We start from the raw sequence: 17,712 nt of genomic DNA, 5'->3' as shown, positions 1-17,712 counted from the left end.
AAGCTGTCACTGTTTGCAGGTAACATGATATTATACAGAGAGAATCCTAAAGATGCTACCAGAAAACTACTGGAGCTAATCATTGAATTTGGTAGAGTAGCAGGATACAAAAGTAATGCACAGAAATCTCTTGCATTCCTATACACTAATGATAAAAAATCTGAAAGAGAAATTAAGGAAACACTCCCGTTTACCATTGCAACAAAAAGAATAAAATACCTAGGAATAAACCTACCAAAGGAGACAAAAGACCTGTATGCAGAAAACTGTAAGACACTGATGAAAGAAATCAAAGATGACAGAAACAGATGGAGAGATATACCGTGTTCTTAGATTGGAAGAATCAGTATTGTGAAAATGACTATACACCCAAAGCAATCCACAGATTCAATGCAATCCCTATCAAATTACCAAATGCATTTTTTACAGAACTAGAACAAAAAATCTTAAAATTTGTATGGAGACACAAAAGGCCCTGAATAGCCAAAGCAATCTTGAGGGAAAAAATGGAGCTGGAGGCATCAGACTCCCTGACTTCAGACTATACTACAAAGCTACAGTAATCAAGACAGTATGGTATTGGCACAAAAACAGAAATAGAGATCAATTGAACAGGATAGAAAGCCCAGACATAAACCTATGCACCTATGGTCAACTAATCTATGACTAAGGAGGCAAGGATATACAATGGAGAAAAGACAGTCCCCTCAATAAGTGGTGCTGGGAAAACTGGACAGCTACATGTAAAAGAATGAAATTAGAACACTCCCTAACACCATACACAAAAATAAACTCAAAATGGATTAAAGACCTAAATGTAAGATCAGACACTATAAAAGTCTTAGAGGAAAACAGAGGAAGAACACACTCTGACATAAATCACAGCAAGATCTTTTTTGACCCACCTCCTAAAGTAATGGGAATAAAAAAATAAATAAACAAATGGGACCTAATGAATCTTGAAAGCTTTGCATAGTGAAGGAAACTATAAACAACACAAAAAGACAACCCTCAGAATGGGAGAAAATATTTGCAAACAAATCAACAGACAAAGGATTAATCTCCAAAATATATAAACAGCTCACACAGCTCAATATTAAAAAAACAAACAACCCAATAAAAAAATGGGCAGAAGACCTAAATAGACATTTCTCCAAAGAAGACATACAGATGGCCAAGAGGCACATGAAATGCTGCTCAACATCACTAATTATTAGAGAAATGCAAATCAAAACTATGATGAGGGGACTTCCCTGGTGGCGCAGTGGTTAAGAGTCTGCCTGCCAATGCAGGGGACACGGGTTCAAGCCCTCGTCCGGGAAGATCCCACATGCAGCAGAGCAACTAAGTCCACGTGCCACAACTACTGAGCCTGCGCTCTAGAGCCTGCAAGCCACAACTACGGAGCCCGTGTGCCACAACTACTGAAGCCTGCACACCTAGAGCCCATGCTCTGCAACAAGAGAAGCCACCACAATGAGAAGCCCATGCACTGCAACGAAGAGTAGCCCCTGCTCACCACAACTAGAAAAAGCCCACACGCAGCAATGAAGACCCCATGCAGCCAAAAATAAATAAATAAATAAAATTAAAAAAAAAAAACTGCAATGAGGTATCACCTCACACTGGTTAGAATGGGCAACATCAGAAAATCTACAAACAACAAATGCTGGAGAGGGTGTGGAGAAAAGGGAACCCTCTTGCACTGTTGGTGGGAATGTAAATTGATACAGCCACTATGGAGAACTGTATGGAGGTTCCTTTGAAACCTAAAAATAGAACTACCATACGACCCAGCAATCCCACTACTGGGCACTACTGAGGAAACCATAATTTGAAAAGAGTCATGTACCACAATGTTCACTGCAGCACTATTTACAATAGCCAGGACATGGAAACAACCTAAGTGTCCGTCAACAGATGAATGGATAAAGAAGATGTGGTACGTATATACAATGGAATTACTCAGCCATAAAAAAGACTGATATTGGGTCATTTGTAGAGACGTGGATGGATCTAGAGACTGTCATAGAGAGTGAAGTAAGTCAGAAAGAGAAAAACAAATATCGTATATTAACGCATATATGTGGAACCTAGAAAAACGGTACAGATGAACCAGTTTGCAGGGCACAAATAGAGACACAGATGTAGAGAACAAACGTATGGACACCAAGGGGGGGAAAGCAGTGGGGGGTGGGGGGGATGAACTGGGAGATTGGGATTGACATGTATACACTAATATGTATAAAATAGATAACTAATAAGAACCTGCTCTATTAAAAAAAATTTAATTTAATTTAAAAAAAAAAGAAAGGAAAAAACATATCAAGGAAAGGATACATGAAGAATCCAGTTTGAAGGAAACTATGCCCCAAGAAACAAAAAAGTTTCCCGCAAGTGCTTCATGCTTTGGAATAAATGAATGAGAGCCAAAGTCTATAAACTGAGCATTCAAATAGTACACATTGATGGGGTTCAGGACACACTACCCCAAAATATGGCATCTTGGTGTACTGTATATTTTAAGAAGAAATTTGAGAAAATGACGGAAGCAAGAAGGTCACTCTGACCTTCCTCTGCCCTTCTCCCTTGAAAGAGTCATTAAAACCCTCAAGTGAGACGAACATCCTTGTCTCCAAAGACAAAGTGACGCCTGGAAGAATCTGAACAAGCAGCCCTTGTTAGATTTACCCAAGTTTACTATAATTACCTCTTACTCCTTGACCTATCATATTCCTCCACGACTGTGTACTCTTGCTCAAACCTAGCATAAAAAGACTCAGGTCTAACTGTCAAAAAAACCCCAAACAAACCATAATTCAAAAAGACACATGCACCCCAATGTTTATTACAGCACTATTTACAATAGCCAGGTCATGGAAGCAACCTAAATGCCCATAGACAGACGAATGGATAAAGATGATGTGGTACATATACACAATGGAATATTACTCAGGCATAAAAAGGAACAAAATTGGGTCATTTGTAGAGATGTGGAGGGACCTAGAGACTGTCATACAGAGTGAAGTAAGTCAGAAAGAGAAAAACAAATATTGTACATTAACGCATATATGTGGAATCTAGAAAAATGGTACAGATAAACCAGTTTGCAAGGCAGAAATAGAGATGCAGATGTAGAGGACAAATGTATGGACACCAAGGGGGAAAGCAGGATGGGGCGGGTGGTGGTGGGATGAATTGGGAGATTAGGATTGACATATATACACTAATATGTATAAAATAGATAACTAATAAGAACCTGCTGTATAAAAATAAAATAAAATAAAATAAAATTTTTTTAAATGGGCAGAAGATTTGAATAGATATTTTTGCAAAGAAGACATACAAATGGCCAACAGAAACATGAAAAGATGCCCAAAGGGCACAGGACCAGCTGGTATTTTTATATATTTTTTACAACTGAAGCTTGGGTTTTGGAAAACCTGGGAGGCTTTGGGGAAGAAGCTCAGGTTACAGGGATCAGGCCCGAGGATGGAATTCATGACTCTTGGACTCTGGCACCTGAATAAGGACAAACCTGAAAGACAGACACTTGCTGATCTGACCAAGGGGCCTGAGTATGGAACAGAATGAAGAAAGTACCCAGTCAAAATGCACAACTAGGCAGGATCTATAACAGAACTCCTGGCTCCAGGCTACTTATCTGGAATTCCAGCTGTTGCCAACTTGGGTTTCCCTGTCCTCAGGTTCACTGCTAGAGATGCATCACCAACTTACTTTAGACCCATGCTGTTGAGGGACAATGAAACAATTGCTGCTTACCCCTTGGTCACCACACATGCCAATCAGAATCCACAGTGTGCACCTGCCATTGGGTCACTTCCTCCAGCACCTGCCCAGCTGGGGGCTTTGGGGAAGAAAACAGGTAATCCTGGTCTCCAGCCCTCCTGCTTATCCTGCTGTAAGTAATCATTCATCCACTCTGACTCCTGACCCACCCAGCCATCTGAGGCCCCACCTCATCCCTCTCCTAGACTATTGCAGCAGCCTCCAGTTTGCCCTCCCTACCCCCAACTCCTACCACACAAATCCACTGCACAGAAAGCTACCCCATCAGTTATCTTAAGGCTCAGTCAGGATCAGGTGCTCAAGCTGGTCTGAACCTCTTCAATGTCATCCTCACTGCTTAGAGAATAAAGTCTAAATCCCTCAACGGGACATCAAGATCTTACACAATCCAGGCACAACTTTCCCTTCTCATTTCATTTCCCATTCTAGTCTCACATGGATCCCCTACCCTGTGCTTGAGTCATATTTAAATTCTTGTTCTCCTATAATGCTCTGCATGTTCCAACCTTCCTATCTTTTCAGTCTATTCTTTCCCCTCTGAAGCCCTCCTTTGTCTCTGCACTCATTGAAATCCTAGCCATTCTTTACAACTCATTCTTTTTTTTTTTTTAACATCTCTATTGGAGTATGATTGCTTTACAATGGTGTGTTAGTTTCTGTTTTATAACAAAGTGAATCACTATACATATACATATATCCCCATATCTCCTCCCTCTTGCGTCTCCCTCCCACCCTCCCTATCCCACCCCTCTAGGTGGTCACAAAGCGCCGAGCTGATATCCTTGTGCTATGTGGCTGCTTCCCACTAGCTATCCATTTTACACTTGTTAGTATATATAAGTCCATGCCACTCTCTCACTTTGCCCCAGCTTACCCTTCCCCCTCCCCATGTCCTCAAGTCCATTCTGCGTCTTCACTCGTGTCCTGTCCCTAGGTTCCTCATAACCACATTTTTTTTTTTAAGATTCCACCTCCTCCATGAAGCCTTCCTAGTTGAAAGTAACTTCTCATTTCTCTCTGCCTCTAAGTATTGTCACCATCTAAGTAGCCATCCTTGTCGCTCTCTGCCTGTGTTTCAGTTTAACCCTTATTTGAATGTAAACATTTTGAGGGCAGTGCCGTGTATTAAATTGCTAGCATGGTGTGTATATTCAATAAATATTTGCTGAAGCTGAACTGATCTAGAAGATGAAATTACACAGGGAGTTCTGGGGCAGTTAATAGAAGGAAGAAAGAATAGAGATCCTGGCCCTGTGTCCTCACAAAGCCAGCACGCCCTCAAGGATGAGACTGGGGAGGAAGTCGCAGTGTCCCTAGGCGTGGCCACATCCCAAGGGCTCACTACTGTCTCCAGCCACATAAATCCTGCCGCAGTGTTCAGAGACAGAGCCTTGACCTGGTGAGAAGCAGACACAACAACTGTCCGAACCCAGGTCACCTGGGTGTTAAGATGCTGAGACGTTAATGCCAGAAGCGTGCAGCCCAGACTCAAGCAGCCACGTTCGTGCGTCCTTCTCAGGGCAGAATATGGCTCTCTCGGAGGAGGGGCAGGGAGAGTCAGCCATGACATTGCGCTGCCGTGAACAGCATCAAGATGGCTTGAGGTGTGCAGAAGTGATAGAGGTCATGAAAGGGCTTCTGTTTCGCTCTGCACACACCCTGACGTCTTTGGCTTTCAGCTTGCCCACTTCCTCTGGTCTGGCATAAAGAAGGCCCAGTTGTCAGCTCTGGGCACTGCTTGCACTCCTGCCCTCCCATAGGGACCCAGGTTTCCTACAGAACAGGGGGAGTGGTGAGCTGTCATCCTCTGCACTTCTCAGGGAACGAATTCCCAGAGATGTGGGAATTTGCCGTGAGGCAGGAAGCTTCTTCCTAGTGACTTGGGTTGGAGGTAGGAGGAAAAGGAGGTGAACAGAGGCTCTGGCCTTGGCCCTAGCCCTAGGGTTCCAGCATGCACAGCAGGCTCGGGGATAGCCTGTGTGACCACTGGGAGTCCACCACCCCACCACCACTGCCACCGCTGCTCAGGGAAAAGGGAAAAATTAAAACGTCTGTAAGATGAGCTCCTACACACAAACCTGGAGGCTTATGGGGCCCCAGAAACCTGCCACTACCAGTGAGTGACTGATACAATAGGTATCTCAGTAGAACGCAGTTCACTTAGAAGGGTGAATGGTTACCATTGAATTCCACTAAAATCCCATCAATTACCAGGGCTTTATAAGAGCTCCTGACAAATAATGATAACTTACTGTTATGGGTTGAAGTCCTAACCCCCAGTACCTCATAATGTGACCGTATTAGAAATAGGATCATTGCAGATGTAATTAGTTAAGATGAGGTCACTAGGGTGGGCCAGATTCAATGACTGGTGTCTTATAATGAGGGAAATTTGGACAGATACACACACACACACACACACACACACACACACAAGGAGAGCACCATGTGAAGAGACACAGAAGATGGCCACCTACAACCAAGGAAAGAGGCCTGGAATAGATTCTTGCCGAACAGCACTCAGTAGGAACCAACACCGCAGACATCTTGATTCAGACTTCTAGCCTCCAGATCTGTGAGACAACATATTTCTGTTGTTTAATCCACTCAGTTCATGGTACTTTGTTATGACATCCCTAACAAATGAACACTCTTACCATTGAAAAATTCTCACTATAAATCATGATCACTTATTTCAGTTAGCCCCACAACAACCCAATGAGTCAGATATTTTATTTATCCTCATTTTTCCAAACGAGGGCTCTGAGGCTATGAAAGGTTAAGAAATTTGCCCAAAGTATTAAGTTGTGGAGCCAAGATTTGAACTCTGCTGCCTGACTGTGAAATCCGTGTCCTTTTCTGCACCACCCACCACTGCCCCAGAAAGAAGGGAAGCCCTGATGAATAATGCTGTCGTGGGAACCAGGCCCACGTGAGCTCTGCCTGGTAGTCGTGCTCCGCATGTGGACACACTCGATTCATTGTTGTCAACACAATGGGCTTCCTGACATGCCACTGGGGTAGACAACACCTGGCAGCTCCCAGGTGGCCACACAGGAGCCAGGGTGGATGACAGGCCAGCAAGGGCCAACAGGTGAGGCCCAGCTGACAGGTTTTGGCAAGAGGGTGAGGCCAGTATTCATGGACCTGACAGGTTCAGTCATGGTTCTACAGGGTGGGTGGCACTGGGCACTAAGAGAAGCCAATGAGAATTCTGTGAAGGCAGGAAACAGATGGGCAGTTATTAGGAATTGAGCCTGAAAAGGAATAAGGACAAGACAGGGGCAGAAATGCAGGATCTGGGACCCATGGAGACCAAAGAGGCTGAAATTCAAGGCCAGAAGGTGGGGAGGGACCACAGCAGCCCCTCAGGGAAGATGCTGCCCAAGGTCAGAAGTAACTGGTCTCTGAGGCTGATGCCCGTGGGTTTGACTTTGGTGGGAACAAGGTAGAGTTGAGAAGAGGCTTCTTGTCTAACTACTGGAGAAATAACTTATCTTGTGCAAATGAAGCAAATGGGGGAAATCCCGTGTCAGGCAGTTGCCCCAACTGCAGGCTTAGAGCCATCCTGGCTTTCATTTGGGTTTTCTCTGCCCTACTCTGCCTGGTTCAAGTCCAAGGGTCATGAAAGGCCTTTAACAGCTCTGGACAGAACACGCCTTCCTCATTTCTCTCCTGATTCTGAGCCCTGACTTCCTACCACATAGGGTCCTAACACTCCCAGCAGATGTGCCCCAGCCACTTCCCAAGTGTTTCCTAGCCACTATCAGCAAGCCACCATCGCTTCCCTGAGTGTCTGGGGTCTCAGATATGAGCTTATGGGCTTCGCCAGTTGGAACCAAGGCCAGCCTTCAGGAAGTTGGTGGCAGGGGACTTGTTTCCCTTCTGAGCTCTACTTACCCATCTTCACACCATTGCAGGACTTCCTCACCCTACCTTCTGTGGGACATGGATAAGCATTTTAAATGTCATTATTTGTATATTCTAATCTAATGTACATTTTGAAAAGGCAAAATTTTATAAGTAGCAGCATAATTCTTACAGCGCTTTGGGATAAGTTTAACAAACGATGTCACAAGAACCGTAGAGAAATTCTGCTTTTTGACCCAGCAATAGCACCCTTGCAATGTCATTCTAAGGAAACATTCAAGAGATGAGGAATATACTCATTCATGAATTTAGTAAGCTTGCTAAAGATGTGAGGGCTGTGTGGAGGGATCACTATGCAGGGCACTCTATTCAATCTTGCCAGCAACCTCTGACTTCCTGCATTCCCCTCACCCTTTTTCATTTGGCCACCCAGATGACCTCTGAGGCTCCAAATCCTGCCCCCCCCCCCCGCATTATAAAGAGCAACTCAGCTCTCCATAACACCTTCCTCAACACTCCCCCACCCAAACCCCCCAAATGCTCCATTCAACACTCTCACTCCCCACTCCAGAGAAGGCAGTGAAAAGTGGTTATGCTTAGCATAGTTTTCCTCTTCCTCTCACATATACTATGGAAATTAGAAAGCTAATTGAAAAGAGAGAGGGTTAGCTCTGTATGTGCTGACATGAACAAAAGATATTGATGATTTATCACCAAATGAAACAAACAGACAAGTTACGGGGCCATATATACAGTGTGATACCTATGTATCCATGAGGTCTGGCAGGCTCTGTGTCAATCTGTTAGCTGTAGTTTCTTTCCTGTGGGGAGGAAATGGAATTGAGGTTATAATGGAGAACATTCACTTTTTTACTCCATATAAATATATTATTTGAACTTTGTTTATTTTACAATGAAAATGTATTGATTGTGCAAGTAAGAAAGAAAAGAAGATGTAGGATTTCAGCATGGGGAAAGCAGGCCAAGGATTGCCAAGGCCCTGCCCTCTTGGAGAAGCAAATTTTTACCCTCAGCTAGTTTGCTCATTTTTCCCCAACTGCCTCAGGAAGCCGAGAGAGAGTGGGCTCTCCTGTTGGAGGCATTGCTCAGAAAGCCAGGCTTAATGTTCTTCCATTGCTGCTGGCTAACAACCCTTCTCTCTCAGCCTTTCCAGACCACTCACCCGCACGCAGTGCACCAGGGTTGTATGGGGCCCGGAAGACCCCTCCTTGATAGGTTCTCCTTCCTCTGGTGAGAGCCATGCCAAAAAACCTGGGGTTCACCAGGACCACAAGCTCCTCTTCGACAAGGAGAGGTGAGGGAATTCTGAGTTGTTATTGATATCCCCTTTCACCTTTCTCGGCAGGATTAATCAGGCTTGGCCAAAACCAACCAGTAACCCTGAATGAAAACAGAGAAGACAGAGAGCCTCAGTTTTATCTTGTCCACTGTGCCTCAACTCATAGGAAACAAAGGTAAGTCAACAAGCTGTGGTTTGTAACCACTTTAATGGATCAGGGGAAGTAAGAGCCTTGAATGTCCTCCCGGGTCAGATGGAAGTTTCCCTCCTGGGAGAAGAAAATTCCTGCCAAGTTAGTGCTGGTTGTTGGCAGGCCACCTCAGGTCCTTGCCTTGTGGTGCTCTCCATAGGGTTGCTTGAGTGTCCTCACAACATGGCAGCTGGATTCCCCAAGAGCCGGTGATCCAGGGGTGATCAGGCCACATCTTTTATGACCTAGACTCAGAAGTCACACATCATTTCTGCCACATTCTATTCATTAGAAGCAAATTAGTAAGCCTAGCCCAGACTTAAGAGGAGGGGAATGAGGCTCCACTTTTTGAAGCGAGAAGAAAGAATTTGTGGGCATATTCTAAAACCACCACAGTCATTACCTATCAGCCCTTGTATAGCTTCAAGAGACACAAAAATGAGTCACACAAAATCCCTGCCGTCAACCGCAAATCAATCAATGTGATACACCACATTAACAAATTGAAGAATAAAAACCATATGATCATTGCAATAGATTCAGAAAAGCTTTTGACAAAATGCAATATCCAGTTATGATAAAAACTCTCCACAAAGTGGGTGTAGACAGAACATACCTCAGCATAACTAAGGTCACATATGATAAGCCCACAGTTAACATCATATTCAATGGTGAAATGCTGAAAGCATTTCCACTAAGATCAGGAACCAGACAAGGATGCCCAGTCTCACCACTTTTATTCAACAAAGTATTGGAAGTCCTAGCCACAGCAATCAGACAAGAAAAAGAGATTTAAAAATCCAAATTGGAAAGGAAGAAGTAAAAGTGTCATTGTTTGCAGATGACATGACACTATACATAGAAAATCCTAAAGATGCCACCATAAAACTACTAGAGCTCATCAATGAATTCAGTAAGCTGGAGGATACAAAATTAATGTACAGAAATCTGCCACATTTACATACATTAACAATGAACTATCAGAAGGAGAAATTAAGGAAACAATTCCATTTACAATTGCATTAAAAAGAATTAAATACCTAGGAATAGATCTAACTAAGGAGGTAAAAGACCTGTACTCAGAAAACTATAAGACACTGATGAAAGAAATTGAAGACTAACAAAAACAGATAGAAAGATATACTGTGTTCATGGATTGACAGAATTAATAGTGTTAAAATGACCATACTACCCTAGGCAATCTACAGATTCAATGCAATACCTATCAAAATACCAATGGCATTTTTCACAGAACTAGAATAAATAACTTTAAAATTTCTATGAAAACACAAAAGACCAAGAGTAGCAAAAACAATCTTGAGAAAGAAGAACAGAGCTGGAGATATCCCTCCAGCTCAACACTGCTAATCATCAGGGAAATGCAAATCAAAACCACAATGAGATATCACCTCACACCTGTCAAAATGGCCATCAGCAATAAGACCACAAATAATAAATGTTGGCCAGGACGTGGTGAAAAGGGACCCCTTGTACACTGTTGGTGGGGATGTAAATTGGTACAGCCACTGTGCAAAACAGTATGGAGGTATGGAAGTTCCTCAAAAAACTAAACATAGAACTACCATATCATCCAGCAATTCTACTCCTGGGTATATCTCTGAAGAAAACAAAAACACTAATTCGAAAAGATGCATCCCCCCCAATGTTCATAGCAGCATTATCTACAGCAGCCAAGATATGGAAGCAAACTAAGTGCCCATCAACAGATGACTGGATAGAGAAGATGTGGTATAAATATACATACAATGGAATATTACACAGGCATAACAAAGAATAAAATTTTGACATTTGCCACAACATGGGTGAACCTGGAGTCTATGCTAAGTGAAATAAGTCACACAGAGAAAGACAAATACTCTATTTTATCTCTTATACATGGAAACTAGAAAATAAAATGAATATAACAAAACAGAAGCTGACTCACAGATATAGAGAACAAACTAGTGATTACAAATGCAGAGAGGGGAGGGAGGGGCAAGACAGGGGTAGTGGATTAAGAGGTACAAACCACTCTGTATAAAATAAATGTTACAAGGATATATTGTACAGCACAAGTAATATAGCCAATATTTTACAATAACTTTAAATGGAGTATAATCTATAAAAATTTTGAATCACTATGTTGTACATCTGAAACTAATATAAGATTGTAAATCAACTATACCACAATTTTTAAAAAATTCCCTGTCCTCAAAAAACTTTTCGGCTTGACTTCCCTGGTGGTCCAGTGGGTAAGACTCCGTGCTCCCAATGCAGGGGGCCCAGGTTCGATCCTTAGTCGGGGAACTAGATCCCACATGCATGCTGCAACTAAAGATCCCACGTGCCACAACAAAGACCCAGAGGAGCCAAAATAAATAAATATTTAAAAAAAAAGAAAGAGTGGGCTTCCCTGGTGGCGCAGTGGTTGGGAGTCCGCCTGCCAATGCAGGGGACACGGGTTCGAGCCCTGGTCTGGGAAGATCCCACATGCCGCGGAGCAACTAAGCCCGTGAGCCACAACTACTGAGCTTGCGCGTCTGGAGCCTGTGCTCCGCAACAAGAGATGCCGCGACAGTGATAGGCCCGCGCACCGCGATGAAGAGTGGCCCCCGCTCACCGCAACTGGAGAAAGCCCTCACACAGAAACGAAGACCCAACACAGCCAAAAATAAATAAATAAATAAATTTATTAAAAAAATAAATAAAATAAAATAAAAAGAAAGAAAGAAAGAAAAACCTTTCAGCTTAACAAAGGAGACTGACAAGTCATACTGGATTATATAAGCTGTGGGAACACAGAGGACAAAGTTTTCTCCTGGGGGAGGGAGGACAGTGGGAGAGGAGTCTCTGAAAAGAGGTAGAATCTGATGTGGGCCTCGGAGTGTGAGCAGGAGTGTGTTAGATCAGGTGAACTGATGCTCAGCCCCCATTCCAACCACCTTCTGGTGTTCCCTATTCTGCAGGAGCTGCTAAGATAAAACTACATTTCCCAGACTTCTTTGCAGGTGATGCTCTGGAAAGGATTTAGGTTCTACTCAGTAAGACGCACAAAAGCAAGATTTGGAGGGCAGGAATCAGGTGTGAGCCAAGCTCCCATCCCTTCTGCTATTTCTGCTGACGAGTCTGCCGTGGAGGTGTTTGCTTTTCCTATGGCACAGGTGGCAGCAGCCCCAGACCCTGGCTCACGGGGATATCCTTTTGCTGTTGAGACTGTGGCTAGTGTGGCATGGTTCTGGAGTGGCAGCTATGCGCTTCCTGAGCGTAGACAATGCTCAGGCCTTCCAGAACCTCTTCTAGAGTTGGAGTTGAAGGACTCAGAGCACAGAGACAGCTTGCCTCAAACTCTCCCTCCTATGTCTATGTCTACTCCTCCTGGCCTCTTGACTTCAACCCTTTCATATCCTTAAATGAGTGAGAGGCCACCCCTTTGCAAGGACTCAGAGGTGATCTTACTTTGGCCAGTGCCAGGATCTTGGAGCCTTAACTACGGCTGGGAGTGAAGCCATTTCATTTTAACAACCAGTCGCTCCAAGTTAAAAACCATAAAATGCCAACAGAAACTTAAGCTGGCCCTCTCCAATCTTTCACTGTCTCCCTCACTGAACCCATCCACACATGCAAAGTTGTCAGCCAAATGGAAGCATCGCTGGATTCATTTAAGGGATAAATGTGGGACCTTTAGAAAGTCTATAAGCCTAGCAGATGTCAGGAAGCCAGCAACTGATGTTTGCCTGTGGTTTCTGGGCTGTGTACCTGGGATGTGCAGGTTAGAACAGAGCTCACCTCTCCCCAGTCCTGGGCTGCAGAGACAATGACTTGTGATGGGGTTTTTATTGCTCTTGTTTTCAATCATTAATGTACCAGCATCACATGCCAGCTTCCACAGGGCTCTCATTCTCCAGCAGGCTCCCCACCCCTGCGCCCACATACACATACACAGTGCTTCAGATACTCGGGAGACTGACCTTCCCACATTCATTTGATAAATATTTATAGCTTAAGAAACAACAGGCTGGAAAGCCCACAACAGCCATCAATCCCACCCACAGTGGGACTTGCCTGGTGTCAGCTTGGCTTGTAAACCTCACTGAGTGCAGGGCAAGGCGTCCTGGGCAAGAGGCAATAAATACACACTGCTTGGTTGAGCCCCTAATTGACAGAATCTTGAAACCAGAAACCAAGTCTAGGTTTCCTGCGTAGCCCGTGAGCCTTAGATGGGAAACAAGCATGAGGACGAGATGGATTTGACTTCTGAAAGATGACTCTTTTTTGAATTGCAGTAAAGAGTCAGTGTCCAGATGTCCCCCAAAGACCTCCTTATGCAGCTTCTAAACATTTTCTAGATCCTGGACCCCTTTCAGAATGTGATTAAATTTCTGGGTATTCTCCCCAGAAAAATACACACAGGCACATACACCCAACACTGTGCATGTAATAACTTCAGGGACAGGCCTTCCAGAAGCTAAGAGTCTCACAGAGAAGGTAAACAAATGAAAATGCACATGAATATAGAGGACAACGTGACGGGCACTCTGAAGGATTGTGGCGCTTAAGTATTTTGAGAGATCATGGGGGAGAGAGGTCAAGTTGTAACGTAAAGAGCCAAGCACAACAAGAAGGAACCAATCCTAAATGCATTCCCACGTCCTCCAGACGTCCACCGAGGGCTTCTGTACCCTGATGTCCAAGTGAGGTGGCCTGGACTTCTGAATCCCGTGGACCAGAGAGTTCCACATGCTCTCCAGCATTTCTGCTGGCTCCCTGTGGGGACCTCAGTCTCCTGGCCCTTCTACCTCTCGAAATTCTAGCTTCCTCACACACCACTTCTGTCCCCATACGACATCCCCCCCCAACACAAAATTCAGCCACTCCTTTGGCTTCCACAATAGAAAAATTCAATCCCACCAAGCATTTATACATACAGGTTTTACAAAATATGGGAGAATGGGTCCTGGGAAAGGGTCATATTATACAGCACCTGGCCTTCTGCCATCACTGAGTCCCTCTGCCTTCTCTCCACACTTTTGTCTCTTTCCCCCCTTTTTTTCAGAAGCAGCTCAAAGAGTTCCTGAGCCTTAGTGCCCGCTGACACCTAGGCCCGGGGTGAGGGTGGGGTGAGGGTTGGTGGGGAAGGAGAAGAACCCTCTCTCCAAGGACGGATCAAGGCATCCTTCCAAAGCACACACGCAGTGACTTCTCTAAGAGGAATTCAGCAATAAAAGTCTCTCCATCCCATTTGTATTGGTGAGTTGAAGAGAACTAAATCCACTCCAGCTAGATTAGGCAAGAAGTGATTTATGACAGGATATTAAGTGTCTTACAGAACTCCTAGGGGAAATGTAGAAAAGACTTTAGGTTGAGTTTTCAGAAAAGCCTCCCAAAGAAGATCTGGGCCACCAAGGAAGCTGCTCGCTCCAAAACCACCACTGCTCCTGCCACAAGGTCACCAGCAAAATGCATGATCCTGGCCTCCCAACATCCATGAGGCTGGAGACAGGACACCAGGATGCCTGCTCACGCCACCAGAGAGAGCTCAGTCAGTCCCTCAACTGCAATGCCAGCAGAAAGAGCAGGGGCAGCAGAAGTATGGCCTCTGCCTGGCTTCCACGCAGATCTCTTTTGCCTCATACCTTGAGGTCTGATCATCCATCCAAGGAAAGACTTCCGAGAGTCCATTACAGTCAGGATCCACAGGGCCTGCCCAACAGGTGGGGACTCTGATCTGAGCACTCATCCTTGTAATGTGGGTCACACACACTTGTGTGCCCTTCTCCTTGCCCCCAGGCAGAGCCAGGACTGGAATGAGGCAACGGGGCTCCAGGGGCGCAAAGTAGAAGGAGGCACTCCCTCTATGGCTCATGCAAGTGAAAGGTCAGCACCTGGAGTGAGTGTCTCCTTAAATATTTGTGCACTTGGTGCCTTGCTCGCCTCATCTTAGTTCCAGCCAGCTCCCAGAGGAGACTAACCTGCACTCCTTCCCCAGCCTTGACAATCTGGAAACAGGTCCTGGCTGGACATCGTGGTGAGATTTCCTGCCACCTTCAGCTTGATTCCTAGGCCAGATGTCAGAGGGGGCACCAGGCTGTCTGAAAGCCAACATTTCTAGGCCCAGCTTCCTGAATTCAGGAGTCTTCAATAAACCGATGTATTTTGTACCTCTTAACCCCCACCCCTATCTTGCCCTTCCTACATATAAAATAAATAAACTATAATGACATATTGTACAACACAAGGAATATAGCCAATATTTTACAGTAACTATAAATGGAATATAACCTTTAAAAAGTGTGAATCAGGGACTTCTCTGGTGGTTCAGTGGTTAAGACTGCAAGCTCCCAATGCAGGGGGCCCAGGTTCGATCCCTGGTCTGGGAACTAGATCCCACATGCATGCCGCAACTAAGAAGTCCTCATGCCACAACTAAGAAGTCCACATGCCACAACTAAGAGTCCACATGCTGCAACTAAGAAGCCCGCTTGCCACAATGAAGATCCTGTGTGCTGCAACTAAGACCCGGCACAGCCAAAATAAATAAATAACTATTTTTAAAAATTGTGAATCACTATGTTGTATACCTGAAACTTACATAATACTGTACATCAACTATACCTCAGGACTTCCCTGGTGGTGCAGTGGTTAAGAATCCGCCTGCCAGTGCAGGGGACACGGGTTTGATCCCTGGTCCAGGAAGATCCCACGTGCCGCGGAGCAACTAAGCCCGTGCGCCACAACTACTGAGCCTGCGCTCTACAGCCCGTGAGCCACAACTACTGAGCCCGTGTGCCACAACTACTGAAGCCCGCATGCCTAGAGCCCGTGCTCCGCAACAACAGAAGCCACCGCAATGAGAAGCCCACACACCACAACAAAGAGTAGTCCCTGCTCACCACAACTAGAGAAAGCCTGCGTGCAGCAACGAAGACCCAACACAGCCAAATATACATAAATAAATAAATGTATTAAAAAAAACTATATCTCAATTTTTAAAAAACTAAGTAGAAAATAAACAGCTGTATTTAAATCCCTCTGTGCTGATGTCTCATGAGGGATGCTGCTCTTTTGTCTTATGGAGTAAGGAGTTCCTTCTCCTTTTTCACACCAATAGGCAATGAAAGAGATAGAATATGACTAAGCTCACCCCACTTTCCACCAACTTGCTCCCAAAGGGAGAAAAAGGAAGAAAAGCATTGTGATAAAAATAAATAAATTAGACTACATTAAAACTTAAAACTTCTGTGCATCAAAGGACACAATCAACAGAGTGAAAAAGCAACCCACAGAAGGGGAGAAAATATTTATAAAACATGTACTATCTGATAAAGAGTTAATAACCAGAATATATAAAGAACTCATACAACTCAATGACAAAAAAATAAACAACCTGATTTTAAAATGGGCAAAGGACTTGAGTAGATATTTATGCAAAGAAGACACATAAATGGCCAACAATCACATGGAAAGAGGCTCAGTATCACTAATCATTAGGGAAATGCGAATCAAAACCACAATGAGACACCACCTCACACCCATTAGGATGGTTACCTTAAAAAAAAACAAATAACGGAGTCCCCCGGCAAGATGGCGGAAGAGTAAGACGCGGAGACCACCTTCCTTCCCACAGATACAGTAGAAATACATCTACACGTGGAACTGCTCCTACAGAACACCCACTGAACGCTGGCAGAAGACGTCAGACCTCCCAAAAGGCAAGAAAATCCCCACGTACCTGGGTAGGGCAAAAGAAAAAAGAAATAACAGAGACAAAAGAATAGGGACGGGACCTGCCCCTCTGGGAGGGAGCTGTGAAGGAGGAAAGGTTTCCACACACTAGGAAGGCCCTTCGCTGGCGGAGACTGCGGGTGGCAGAGGGGAAGCTTTGGAGCCACGGAGGAGAGCGCAGCAACAGGGGCGCAGAGGGAAAAACGGAGAGATTCCCGCACAGAGGCTCGGCGCCGAGCAGCACTCACCAGCCCAAGAGGCTTGTCTGCTCCCCCGCCGGGGCGGGCGGAGGCTGGGAGGCGAGGCTCGGGCTTCGGTCGGATCACAGGGAGAGGATTGGGGCTGGCGGCGTGAACACACCCTGAAGGGGTTAGCGCACCACAGCTAGCCGGGAGGGAGCCCGAGAAAAAGTCTGCAGCCGCCGAAGAGGCAAGAGACTTTTTCTTGCCTCTTTGTTTCGCGGCGCGCAAGGAGAGGGGATTCAGAGCGCCGCCTAAACGAACTCCAGAGACAGGTGCGAGCCGCGGCTATCACCGCGGACCCCAGAGACAGGCACGAGCCGCGGTTATCAGCGCGAAAACCCAGAGACGGGCAGGAGACGCTAAGGCTGCTGCTGCCGCCACCAAGAAGCCTGTGTGCAAGCAAAGGTCACTCTCCACACCGCCCCTCCCGGGAGCCGGTGCAGCCCGCTACTGCCAGGCTCCCGGGATCCGGGGACAACTTCCCCAGGAGAACGCACGGCGCGCCTCAGGCTGCTGCAACGTCACGCCGGCCTCTGCCGCTGCAGGCTCGCCCCGCCTCCTCCGTACCTCTCCCTCCC

General features: G+C 45.3%; 1 protein-coding gene and 1 pseudogene across 2 annotated transcripts in view; one reads left to right on the top strand and one right to left on the bottom strand.

Moving 5' to 3' along the window:
• The window catches only part of IRAG1 (inositol 1,4,5-triphosphate receptor associated 1), a 149,301-nt gene extending 140,840 nt beyond the window's left edge, over positions 1 to 8,461 (bottom strand). Inside the window, exon 1 of the mRNA XM_082341467.1 lies at positions 8,444 to 8,461. The gene's annotated coding sequence lies outside the window, so the exon portion shown is untranslated. The remainder of the gene's footprint in view (positions 1 to 8,443) is intronic.
• The window catches only part of LOC309605602 (large ribosomal subunit protein eL42 pseudogene), a 621,562-nt pseudogene that overhangs the window by 580,618 nt on the left and 23,232 nt on the right, over positions 1 to 17,712 (top strand). The window lies entirely within an intron of this gene.

The sequence above is a fragment of the Balaenoptera borealis genome (genome assembly GCF_965194805.1).
Source record: "Balaenoptera borealis genome assembly, chromosome: 11".
NCBI lineage: Eukaryota > Metazoa > Chordata > Mammalia > Artiodactyla > Balaenopteridae > Balaenoptera > Balaenoptera borealis.
This window is presented reverse-complemented; position numbering and strand designations above follow the sequence as displayed.